Source organism: Meriones unguiculatus, chromosome 9 (genome assembly GCF_030254825.1).
Source record: "Meriones unguiculatus strain TT.TT164.6M chromosome 9, Bangor_MerUng_6.1, whole genome shotgun sequence".
Classification (NCBI taxonomy): Eukaryota; Metazoa; Chordata; class Mammalia; order Rodentia; family Muridae; genus Meriones; species Meriones unguiculatus.
The window spans coordinates 115,381,911-115,394,097 of record NC_083357.1 but is presented as its reverse complement, the minus strand read 5'-3'; the positions used below and the strand labels follow the sequence as shown (position 1 = coordinate 115,394,097).

General features: G+C 44.9%; 1 long non-coding RNA gene across 1 annotated transcript; it reads right to left on the bottom strand.

Moving 5' to 3' along the window:
- Positions 1-10,545: 10,545 nt before the first annotated feature.
- LOC132656657 (uncharacterized) lies at positions 10,546-11,806 on the bottom strand. Its single transcript, XR_009594376.1, has 3 exons — positions 11,719-11,806; positions 11,064-11,256; positions 10,546-10,822 (listed from the first exon to the last, which is right to left on the bottom strand). It is a non-coding gene; the product is annotated as an uncharacterized LOC132656657 (long non-coding RNA).
- Between the last annotated feature and the right edge of the window lie 381 nt (positions 11,807-12,187).

The window sequence follows — 12,187 nt, the reverse complement described above, 5'->3', positions numbered from 1 at the left end:
TGTCCCAGGCCTGAAGCACACCTTCCAGCCTTTTGTTGATAATAAATGGATAACTGGTAAGAATCTTTTCTGGCTACTTCCTGCTGACACTGGGGATCCCAAAAGGCTGAAATGTTGGCCAAGTCCAGGAAGAGCAGGCTGCTGTATTTGCTGTCCAGGACCTGGGAACCTCTGTGGCTGGGAGGGAAAGCACAGGCCCAGCTGGCATGAGCTGTGAGTAGCTGCTTTGGCACTGTCGTAGATGTAGGAAACACCAGGGTCTGGCAGGATACTGAAGCATATATATTGGCAGAAGATGAAGTTAAAAGTAGGTTAAGGGGAAAGTTCCTTTAGGTGTATATTTGAAACTTTGGGGAGAGCAAGCAGAGATGGAATGTTTGGATCGAAGAAGAGAGTTGAACGTGGGAACTTCCATTTATCTGATCTCTGGCAGTAATTAAAAAGGTTTTGTTTTGGACCTGTCATCTAAGGGGTACTGAGGCCAAGTTTGGTGCAGAGGTGTGTAAGCTTAGAAGCCCATAATGTGGGCACTCTAAAATTCTCTAGAAGACATCCAGTGGGGAGCCTGGGGGAATGGATGCAGGGCTGTTCCCTTTGGGCAGGTAGGAGTCAATGACCTGTCAAGGTGTCCCAAGAGCAAGTTTTGACTCAGTGGATTGGTACAGTCTGTTCCACCAGCTTCTCAGCATTGGCCAGAGACCAAGGACGCAGTTAGCAGACACAGTTACCTAGCGCTAGGATTTTGTACATGAGGAGAGAGAGGAACTGTGCTGGTAGAGAGAAAATCTCACCCAAGGGAGAAGGCCCTCAAGGAAAGATTTGAATGTAGGCTGGTGAGAACGGTGGGAAGAATTTATGCCAACCAGAAAGAAAGATTTACCAATCGGCTTGTGTTGACTGCAGAAATTTAGTGATTGGGTAGCCAGAAAAGAGGAGTCCCCAAACCAGGGAAAGGCAGAGGAATCCCATCCTCTGAGATAGAAAAAAGCTGGGAAACTCAGGCTATTGATTGGCAGTACTTACTGGATTCCATTTGACCTGAGAGGTGGACTTAGGTAGATTTCCTGTAGCTTACAAGAATCCCTTTTAAGTCTTACAAAGGAGATAAACTTTAGACATGTTAGCATCACCACTGTAATCTCCAGTGAAATATACACTGTAGAAAAAGGCAGTAGACAGACACCTTTGTGTTAGCAGCAAAAACACTCTCTGAGGTGAGCTCTGAAAAGGCAGAGGCCTTCATGAAGAAGAAGGAGCGAAAGCTCACTTGATCTTGACATTTAGTATGACACATCATGGAAAAGACGCTTCTCCCTACTCAGAAGACTGGGTATATATAGATCTAGCACAATGAGAAACAACTTTTAAGTCTATACTTAAAAGACAAACCAAAGGGGATTTAAAATCTTGAGCTTGGAACTGTGATAGTGGATAGTATAATGGAATGTTGCTGTTTTTAATCTATTTAATTTTTTAATAGATTAAAAAATCAGAGCTCTAGTGATAAATGTCAAAGCTCTGGACAGTCAATACAACGTAGCATAGCAACAAGAAGAAATAGGAAGCATTTTTTATCTATTTAGGATACCTTAAATCATCTTAGACCTTCTAACCTTCATAACTTGCATTTACCAACCTTAAAACACCTTCTTAGACCCTCAAATACTTTCTTAGATCCTTATAACTTAAAGTTTTGTATCTTTAGGCCTTTATATCTATTTATCATGAGACATTGGTGAAACTGCTGTGAGCATTTATTGTAAAGTAAGCTTTTTGGCTAAAGGAATTATAAAAGGTTATTTCTGAGACCTGCTTTTTAAGTCTGGTAACAAGGTAGACTGTGTCTAGACTTGACAAAGGGGACTGAGAAGCATCTGAAGCCTCCCACGACAGAGGTTGGCAATATGTCCGTGGGACCCGAGTGTGAGGTTAAAACAGACCTGAAGCATTACCCTGGGTTCTGCCAGGATGGTGGAGGTCCCTGAATCTAGGAGCCATTTTTCCTCCACCAGGCCAAGGAGCTGGAAGGCTGGATGTGTCTGTGGCTCTTGTGCGGGTTGAGCCTCCATGGCAGGGCACAGAGGACAAGCCAGCATTAGAGCATTTTGACATCTAGAGGCCAGCCAGCTGGCAGGCAGGACATAACTTTTGAGGCAGCTGCGGGACCAGGGTCCTTCCTGCCTGTATCTGAAACAGGACCCTGGTGGAGCTGACTTAGGCTAGACCCCTGCAGGTTGGCAGACATCTTGTTTCTTCTGTGGGAATGCTGACAGCCTCAGGGCAGCAGACAAGGCCTGGAGCATAGTTTTCTGCTGTGGCTGAGCCTTTAGAGAAGACTCAGCCACCTCCTCCTGGGTTTTAAAAATCATTTTTACCAACTCCTGTATTGGGGTTCAGGGTCCATTCCCAGCTGTTTAGTTAAGATAACAGTGAGACTGTGTCTGCATCTGTAGGACTATGAATATAGTTTTGGACATGTTAAAGGACTTGATCATCTACAAGATGACTGACTACTAATTTGCATTTCTTAACCATCAAATATTAGGACTTTAAGCTTCATCCCTGTTAAGTTGGAGCCTTAAAATCATAACCGTAGTCCATAAAGAGAGAGCGTAACAGTTTCCTGTATGATTTAGTTCATAAAAGTCTTTAGCTTATAAAAGTCCAAGGCTATACTACAGATTAATAATATTACCATATTTAGAAAACAAGACTAGGGGCTGGAGAGATGGCTCAGAGGTTAAGAACACTCGCTGTTCTTCTGAAGGTCCTGAGTTCAATTCCCAGTCAACCACATGGTGGCTCAGAACCATCTATAGTAAGATCTGGTGTGCAGGCAGAATGTTGTATAAATAATAAATAAATCTTTAAGAAAAGAAAAAGAAAATAAGACTAAACATATTTTCAACCTTTTTGGGAGTGAAAATATGGCATAATGACCAAGTTTTAACATTACAGATGAGTGTCTGTAAAATTAATGTATACCAATTAAGACTATCTAAACTTTTACCTCATAACACCGAGTTCTGAGTTTTAGAATCAACAACACAGTAAATCAGCATGAAATAATTTTAAAATTACATCTGAATTTATTTATTTACCAAATATTAGCCAGAAAGCCTGGTGGTAAAAGATTTATTGGATGGAGGTGGAGAGAGAAGGAGAGAGGGAGAGAGAGAGAGAGATGGTGGGGGTTCCCAGGAGAGAAACTAAGGCAGAGAGAGTGCAAGAGAGGAGAGAGGGCAAAGTAGAGAGAAAGCAGATGGGAGTGGCAGATTGGTTATATCTGAAGGGCCTGGCCCAGGTGGTGACTGACATAGGACGTTGTCAGGACCCTGAAGGCCCCTAAAGGCAGGCCAGTTGAATTGCCTGCTTAGAGCAACAGTGACCTTCACCTTTCTTCATGCCTGACTCACCTTTCTTTGCTTTTCTTACTCTTTTCTTCTTGCTGTGCTCTGAAATCAGAGCCTTGTACATGGTAGGCAAGTACTGTACCACTGAGCTACAACCCCCAACTCTGTGTTTAGAGACAAGCTTTCACTAATACCTCAGACTGGCCTTGAACTTATGGTCTACTGCCTCAAACTTCCAAGTGATAAGATTATAGGTATGTACCACCACAGCTGGCCACCATAATACTCCCAACCCTGTCCTCTGGGAGGCCAATGTGGAGTTTGTCCTGTCTCTACACACCTGGTGCTGTGTGAACACACTTTCTCTGCAAGCTCATTGACATAGGGATTTGTATGCTGAGTAATGGAAAACAGGAACAATGGTACTGTGCACTAGAAAATATTGTGGTAAGGTACACATAAAAGAAACTCTACCATTTTAATTCTCTTCAGATGGTTTATTAGCACTAAGTACAATTGTGAATGTCCAATGCCTCTCCTGAACTTACTCATCTTAATGTTGAAATAAAAACTATGAATTTATTTACCAGACCAAGCACATCACCAATTTATGTAGATTATTTTCTGGTTCTTTATACAAAGTGTGGACAGTAAATTCAAGCACTACCCAAATTCAGATAGCACCCTTCCTCTAAGATGGCTTTGAAGGCATGGGAAGCCCTGATCCTTCCCAAAGATGAAACCAATGGCCAAGAAAACCCGAGAGACAGGAATGAGAGGTGCCAACAGCCCCAGTGAAGAAGACCCATGTGCCACCTACCTTCTGGCAGCCAAAGACTTTGTGGCTGTGGACACTTTCCACACAGTTTTATAATCAGTTTCCCAGAAGAAAGAAACCTGGCCACTACTTCATTGTCGATTCTCATAATCACTGAATCTGTCACGAGGAAGATGACAACACACACCTGTTCACCGTGGAGGTCAAGGTGTACAAGAGCTAGATGAAATGGGCCAGGACGGACATTGGTGACATGGAAACAACATTCAGTGCCCTGCTCATGCCTGATACACAGCAAAAGGCAGATACAGTCCAGCAGGTCCTGGTGGATGCTGCCACCAAATTAGCATGATCTAAACAAACTTCAGCTGGCTAATTTAAAATGTATGATTGTTGTTGTTGGTAGTGGTGGTTTGCGTGTGTGTGTGTGTGTGTGAACTAAATCTGGGTTCAATTCTCAGAAGCAAATAAGTTAGACAGGTGGTACCTATCTGTAATCTCAAAATTTTGGAGAGGGCAACAGGAGGATAAATAATTGAAAGTCATGTTCAGGTACATAGGGGGTTTGAAGCCAGCCTTGGATACATGAGACCCAGAGATATGGGGAAATAGGGGCAGGAGGCAGTCATAAAGGTATAATTCCAAATGTCTTTAAGCATGGAAAGAAATGCTGATGAGATATAAATACTATTCTAGTTTGGGTCTGGAACGTCCTGAATGTTTATGGCTTGCTCCTCAGTTTGTCGCTCTTGGGAACCAGTGGAACCTTTAAGAGGAGGTGCCTTGTTGCACAAAGGCATGACCTTGAGGAGAATATTGGTAGCCAGGCCCCTTTTTTCGTTCTTCCCTCTCCTCTCTGCTTTGAGCCCTTTCTGTCTCTCCCATTTTCTCTGTTTCCTGGCCACCATGAGGGGAGAAGCTTGCTCTGTCAGATACTTACACCATAATGTGCTACTTTGTCTCAGTCTCAAAAAACGTGGGAGCAGACAACTAAGAACTTTTACCTCTGAACGCTGAACCAAAACAAACCACTCCTCCTCATATTGATTATCTCAAGTATTGTCTTAGAGTGATAGAAATTAGACAAGTCATAACAATTCAAGGTAGAAATGATTCCTCTTCCATTGTCTTCATTTCTATGATGTGTAAAAGTAACTTTTATTTGCCTGATGTAATTGTTGTCTTCAAGGCTTATTGCCTCTGTCTGATAACCTAGGCCTAGTCCTGGAAGCTTTTAGCCTCTGTACTATCAAATCTAGACTAAGAATGTTCTCAGCCTCTGAGACTTACTGCTAAATAAGCTCACCCTTTCTTGTTCTTTCTGAACTCTCTCTGGATGGTTCAACTCAGCTGTTCTGGCTCAAATTCCTCTCCAAGCTGACTGATTCAGACTGGCTCCTCTCAGCTTCTGACTGAATAGCTCTGCTAGGCCTCAAACTAACTTAGTAATCTGTTCTAGTAATCTTCTAATTATTAACTCTAGTAATCTTCTGGCTCTTTCTCATCCTCTGGCTCATCTATCTTCACCAGTGTCTAGCTTGTTCTCTCTTCAACCAGCCTCTATCAAACTCTCCCAGTAAAACTGTCTCCTCTCTGTCTCTGCCTGCTCTCTCCTAAGTCACTTCTCTTTACTCTCTCTTTTTCAACTGGGGATCTAGTGGGCATAACCTATTCTGCCAAATCTTTCAATTTGTCTACCTCTCAAGTTGGTGTCAATTTCAAATATGACAACTTCCCATGTTTGAATTTTACCGTCATCGTTTTGGGATAAAGGTGTTTACTAAAGGCCTGTCTGCATTCCAGTCAGACCACTCATATCTACAAAGTCTTTGGATGTGATACAAGCAGCCCTGTTGCTGGATTAAAATTCCTGTGCAATGATGCTGGACTCGGTGGTGCAGGCCTATAATCTCAGCACTCAGGGAAACAAAAGCAGACAGATCTCTGTGAGTTCGAGGCCAGCTTGGTCTAAAAAGCAAGTTCAGGACAGCCAAGACTACACAGATACACAGAGGAACCCTGTCTTGAAAGAAAAAAATTTCTCTAGAATGACTCAGCACTACCAGGCTGTAGTTGAACTTTTTCTGAACTTTTTCCATTTCCCTTTGACCTTCTCCAGGCTAGCTATAGTTGTTTACCTTAAGGAATGACCAACATCACCATTCACGAAGGATCAGAGTCCTTATTTATCCAGCCTTCATTGTCTTGGTGCAGTCATTTTAAACAATACTAGTGCCAGGCTTGGGGGTGTGAAGAGTCACTCCAGGGAACTGATCCCTGTTAGACTTGGTCTCTCCTTGTTATTCGTGTAGTAACAACCTGTGTCCCTACTGTGATTATTTAAGTCAGTAATACATTTCCTTTATTACCATCTGTCCATTGCCAAAAGAAACTGCCAAAAATCAGTTTCCTTGAAAGTGTTTTTGGATCCCCAGTGGAAGTGTTCTTCTCTTAAAAGTAAAGACAAACTTATAAGTCAGCGGAGATTTAAAAGGCAGCAAAATCTGGACCACAGAGTATAGGCTGACAGGAGCTGAGTTACTCTATGTGTTCTAATACGTCTTCCTGCACCAGTGGGAAGGACATACGTCCTGTCCTGTGAAACAGCAGGCCAGGCCAACAGGATGTCTTCTTCTGTCAGGAAAAAGAGCACGTGGTTCTGCTTGCTCAGGTCTTTGAAGACTGTTATATTATCTCAGTCCACACCATTGTCCCCACTCCAGTTCTCATGGTTCCAGTTTCCTACTCACGCCCCTGTCAGAAACAGAGGAGCTTCTCGAGCAGTTTCTCTGAGAGGAATCAGTCCCATGGCTAAGAGAAACCAGCTTCCCTGAGGACACTAGCTCTTCCCTGGGTGTCGGGTGGCCTTGCATTCCCAGTTAAAGCCGCAGCGTTAGCTGTTTTTGTTTGTTTGTTGTTTTGCTTTCTTTGTGTGAGGTTCTTTGAAGTGAGGCGTACCAACCACCCTTCTGATTTTTGGATGATTGTTCCCAGCGTAAATGTCGGCTGGAGCAGACACAGAGTGTCCCAAAGCCTTGTCTTCAAGAAGCGCTTCATTTTCAGTAACCACAACCAGAAGTTAACTACCTTTTTCTACTACATACCATGGACTTTTTATATTCCATTTTTCATTTGCTAAGAGAACATCACCATATTCCAGCCTGATGACTCATTATATTTATGTGTTCCGGGTTTGATGATTGTGTTTAGATTTCATCATATGTGTATAAGAGGCAAGGACACCTGCTGTGGAGGTCAGCCTGAGGCGCCATCCACGGGGTGGCTATCAGATCCAGGGGTCCTCCTGCTTCTTCTCTCAGAGATTAGCCCGTGGTCCTGGCTCTTCATGAGGGTGTTCTGGCTAGCATTCAGGTTCCTATGCTTGCACAAGCAGTACTTTACCACCTGAGATCTCTCCCCAGACCTGTAGATTCCAGAGGGCCATCTTTTGTTTTGTTGTAATGTTCAGTGCCATCCGTCGGTTCCCAGTCCAGGAACACCTGTATTCAGGAGCCAGTCGTGTGCACTGAGTGAGATGGAGACTGCAGGCTTCTCACACCAGCGGGAGCTGCAGGACAGTGTGGGAAGGGGCCGGCGTGGGGTGCCCGCTGGGCTCTCGGTGGAGTGCGTAGCCTGCCACGTATGTTCTTCAACATCTGGATGTGTTGTGACTGTCTAACTGGAGGAAATGTCGCCTACACTCACGAGCATTCGTCTGTTCTGTCTCTTCAGGCCTGCGGTATGGAACATGTTGCTGTGCATGTGTGTCAGCCAATGTGGAGGCTGATGGCCCATGTCCCTCAGTCACTCTCCCTTTTGAGACAGGGCCTCTCCCTAAACCCCCACGGATTCATCTCTGCTAACTAGCCAACAAGCCTCTGGGATTCTCCTGGCCCCATCTCCCCATTGTTGAGGTTACTGGCGTGCACTGCCCCTCATAGTTTGTCCACGGATGCTGGGCGTCCGAGGTCAGGTCTCATGCCTCCTACTGACTGGGCTATCTCCTGGCCCTAACATGCATGTATTTCCCCCTATAAATTATCTTTCAAACTCTGAAGGCAAGAAGCATGCATCATTTCCTTTTCCAGATCTTAAACCTTAAAGGGCAGGGATGCCTGAGGGATAATGAAAAGGTCAATCATTCACCTCATTGACCACCCATTTGACCTAGGAGAACTGAAATTAGATTCAAAATAACCAACAGAGCAGAAGTCATGCAATAATGAGTTACGCAATAGTGAATGGTTAGCAGAGGTTAGCTGTAATGGGGTTATTGAATTTGCAGCGATAAGGGTTTTTTGTTTGAGAAGGAAAAGCCTCCCTCCTTGCCTTTCTGTGTTTACTGTTGGAAATGAGCATTGCTCCCTTGGTCCTCTAGGGCTCTGCTTGGATTTGGTGAACCTACACAGAAGCAGTTTAACAGAAGTGTTTAACATTAACGTCTTGAGGTGGAGGGGTTAGTGGTGCCAGAGTCAATTAGTCAAAAGTACAGATTCATGATTTAGGCATTCAGAAGGAAACACAGGTTTAGTTATTTACTTTTGTTCGAGCATGAGCAGAGTTTATTCTCAAACCAATGCAACCGAACAGACCTGGGTTTGTGTCTGAAGTTGGCGGAGCACAGAACTAGCTCAGCTAAGAGCTAGTTAAGGCTCAGCCAAGGCTTCGGAGTACACACAGCTGCCACAGTTTCTTCCACTGTGTGAAATTTATCAAGATGCTACCTGCAACGTTTGGTGTACTTTGCTAAGTAAATTCAGTCATGGGCGCTGCTGGAAAGTGTGGAGGAGAGCAGGTGACATTTCTGTGTCTGTTGCTGGAGGAAGGGCAATAAGGACCCCAAAGCGACCTTTTTGTATGCTTGCTTTTGCAGCGCTGGGTACCCCAGGCAAATATCCTACCACAGAGTCCATGACCCTATTCTACCAGACCATAAGCTAATTTTTGATATGTGGTTGCTTGAATTGAAGTCTGGTTGTAAGTCTGTAGAGATTTTGAGAGTCTTTGCTGGGGATCACTTCACTGAGAAAACGCCTGAGAATGCCTGGCAGCGTTCCGTCACGGCGTTAGAAGCAAAACCACATTAAGCCCAAGCAAAAAATTCTCTAGCCAGCACAGTCAGGGAATGTCATCAAAACGATGGAGGCTTTTCCATGCTGCTCAGCATTCAGTGGCATCTGGATCACAGGGAGAGGATTTAGGGTTTCCTTGCATCCTTCACACTGAATGTCACAGCAAGCCAGGACATGGCGCGGGAATACTAGCAGGGACTTAGAAAGAAATAAACAGAGCATGTGCTTGATGGACTTGGGAGGGAGGGAGAAGCACGGCCAACGCCAAACACTTTGGGACCTAAGCTAGAAATTCAGACAGAAGAAGCCCGTTGAGAGCGGCCGAGTGCTGCCGTATGGCAGTCAGAAGAGCACTTGTCTAATGTGAATGTAGCCTAACTTAGAAGCACAACCAGGGCCTGGTGGCGAATGCCTGCAATCTCAGAACTCAGAAATAGAGCCAGAAGGTTCAGAAGCCCAGGGTAATCCTTGGGGACACACTGAGTTCAAGGCCAGCCTTTTTCAAAAGAAGAAGAAAAGGAGGGCAGAGGAAGCCAAGAAAAGGGAGGGAGAAGTCTGGCCTCCAACTTGATGGTAGAAAGAAACAATTGAGGAGTTTAGGATGTCTATGACAAAAGGAATCTCCAATATTCTCCTTGTAGTTCAGATTGAAATACAAAAGAATTGCCCGTGACAGCTGAATCTTCTGGCGGGTCAACCCTAGCATTCCCGTCCTCGTCTCTGGGATTCCTGCGCATGTTGCGTTGTTTGGTGATGTGAAAACGTCCATGGGCAGAATCTGCCTGCAGGATGTTCCCTTGCAGCCTTCCTAGACTTGTTCCTCCAGTTCCCCAAACTTGGAACCCTGTTATCACAGAACCACTGGTTCCTCTGTAGAGCAAATGAAACTGAGAGAGAAGACAGAAGGCCAGGGACTAAAACCTCATATAGCTAAAAAGACTGTTTTTAAGCCATATCACCTTGTGACAAGGCCAAGGAAGCCAGGCAGCTACCCTGGTCTTGTGCCCATCAGTTGAACTAGGAGAACTCTTGTTTTGCTCCCAGGCTTCCAAGGGTCTCCTAAGCCACAGCTAGGAGTCTACACACACTGGCTCTCTTCTCGTGGCCAATAGACAGCTGCTGACACCTGGCACATCCCTCAGGTGTGTTGTGATGGCATCACTTGATTCAGCCTTTGTTGTCCTTGGTCCAACTCCTAATACTGTGGTAGTTACTTTTCCTATTGCTGTGACAGTGTATCTGAGAAAGCAGCTTAAGGGGGAAGGGTTATTTAGGTTCTTGGTTGGAAGGTATAGTCCATCATTATGGCAAAAGAATTAAAGAATGGCAATGGGCAGGTGATGCAATGCTGTTTTTATTTTCTGCCACAATTTACGTATTTGAAACCAGCCCCAGATGAACATTTGCAATTGCCTCCTTTAGGGACTAGGGATGTAGCTCAGTTGGTGGAGTGCTTGCTTAGAATTCGTGAAGCCCTGGGTTTGTTTCCGCGTCACAAAAACCGAGCATAATAGTGTACAAATGCTTGTGGTCCTTAGCAGTTGGGAGGTGAAGATGAGAGCTTCACGGTCGTCCTTGGCTGCACATTGAGTTCTAGACTACCGCGCTAGTGACTGTGTCTCAAGAGAGAAGCAGAAAGAGGGGAAAATTAAATAGGATTGACTTTTTGCTGATATTATATCAAAGCACTAACTTAAGCCTGTGAATGTGCTACATCCTTATCACTACTGCAAACAGAAGAAGAGAAGGAAGGGTAAGAGGGAGGAGGTAGGAAAAAGAAGGAGGGGGAGGACGAAAAGGAGGAGGAGGCAGTGATCACAGACTAGAAAAAAAAAAAAGATTTTGCCAAGTCATTCTTACCTTGGACTTTTCCAGGAGAAGCCAATGCGGTTTTGCTGGAGTAGCTTCTTTCTCACTATCTCTGTTTCCAAATTCCAAGGAGGGCAAAGTCAAGGCAGGAAAGTTGTGGACATCTGTAATTGCAGGAGTGAGTGTCTGGGCTAGACTAGACCACACACATTTGGGCAGAGCCTCATGGTTTTCTCCATCGAATCTGGAACACAAGATAACAGGTGTCCTGGTACTCTGCGGGTATTTAGTTGCTCAAATGGACACTGAGGAGACTGGTTCCCCAAGTTCTGTTAAGAGAAAAATGTAAATAGGCGCGAGTCTCAGTGGAATTCTTGGGACCTGGCTGACCACGGGGTGCAAAGACATTTCAACAGCAGTAACTGGAGCCAAGGATGTGCCAAGAGGCAACATTGGGGGGACACTGAAGCAGAGGGAAGAAAGACACTGTAGTCCTCAGGCATCGATCCAAACATCTGGATCCGGTTCAGGAAATAGGAAGAAATAGGAAATAAATAGGAAATCTGGTTCAGGGTAAGCTTAGAAACAGAGGTCAGACCAGGCAAAGGAGGGAATTAAGAACAGAGGTTGGGCTCAGAGACTGAGGTCCCTCTGAGTGACTACCCAGGCTGTGTGGCTTGCAGTGTTCCCACGGGACACGCCTGACCTGTGCAGTTGGCTCATGGGCAGCGATTAGCTCTTTCCCGCTAGCTTCTAAGAGTGCTGGAAGTCCAGTCATGGAAGAGAAGTAACTGCCTCCCCACAATCTCGTTAGTGGATTATAACAGGGTGCTCCATTTGGAGTTCTGCCACACAGAGAGCTGCTTACTAGACAAGTATTATGAACAAACAGGCACGAAGACCATTCCCATGACCTGTTGTACAAACACTGTAAAGTCCAAGCTCTCCATCTTCAATAGAGTCTGACTGACTCTCTTTTGGGAGGTGGGTGTGAGACCAGTGCAGTCATTTAGAGGCACCTGAAATAAGACATACAGGACCTTTCAGAACCATAGTCCAGGATCCAGCCCCAAGAAGGGGAAGGAGATCTTCCCACTTCTTGCTGATGCTCCAGTCACCACGTAAGGTGGAGTCTGCAGCGTGTGTGGTCGCGTGCTGCCTGTAGTCATTTGGCA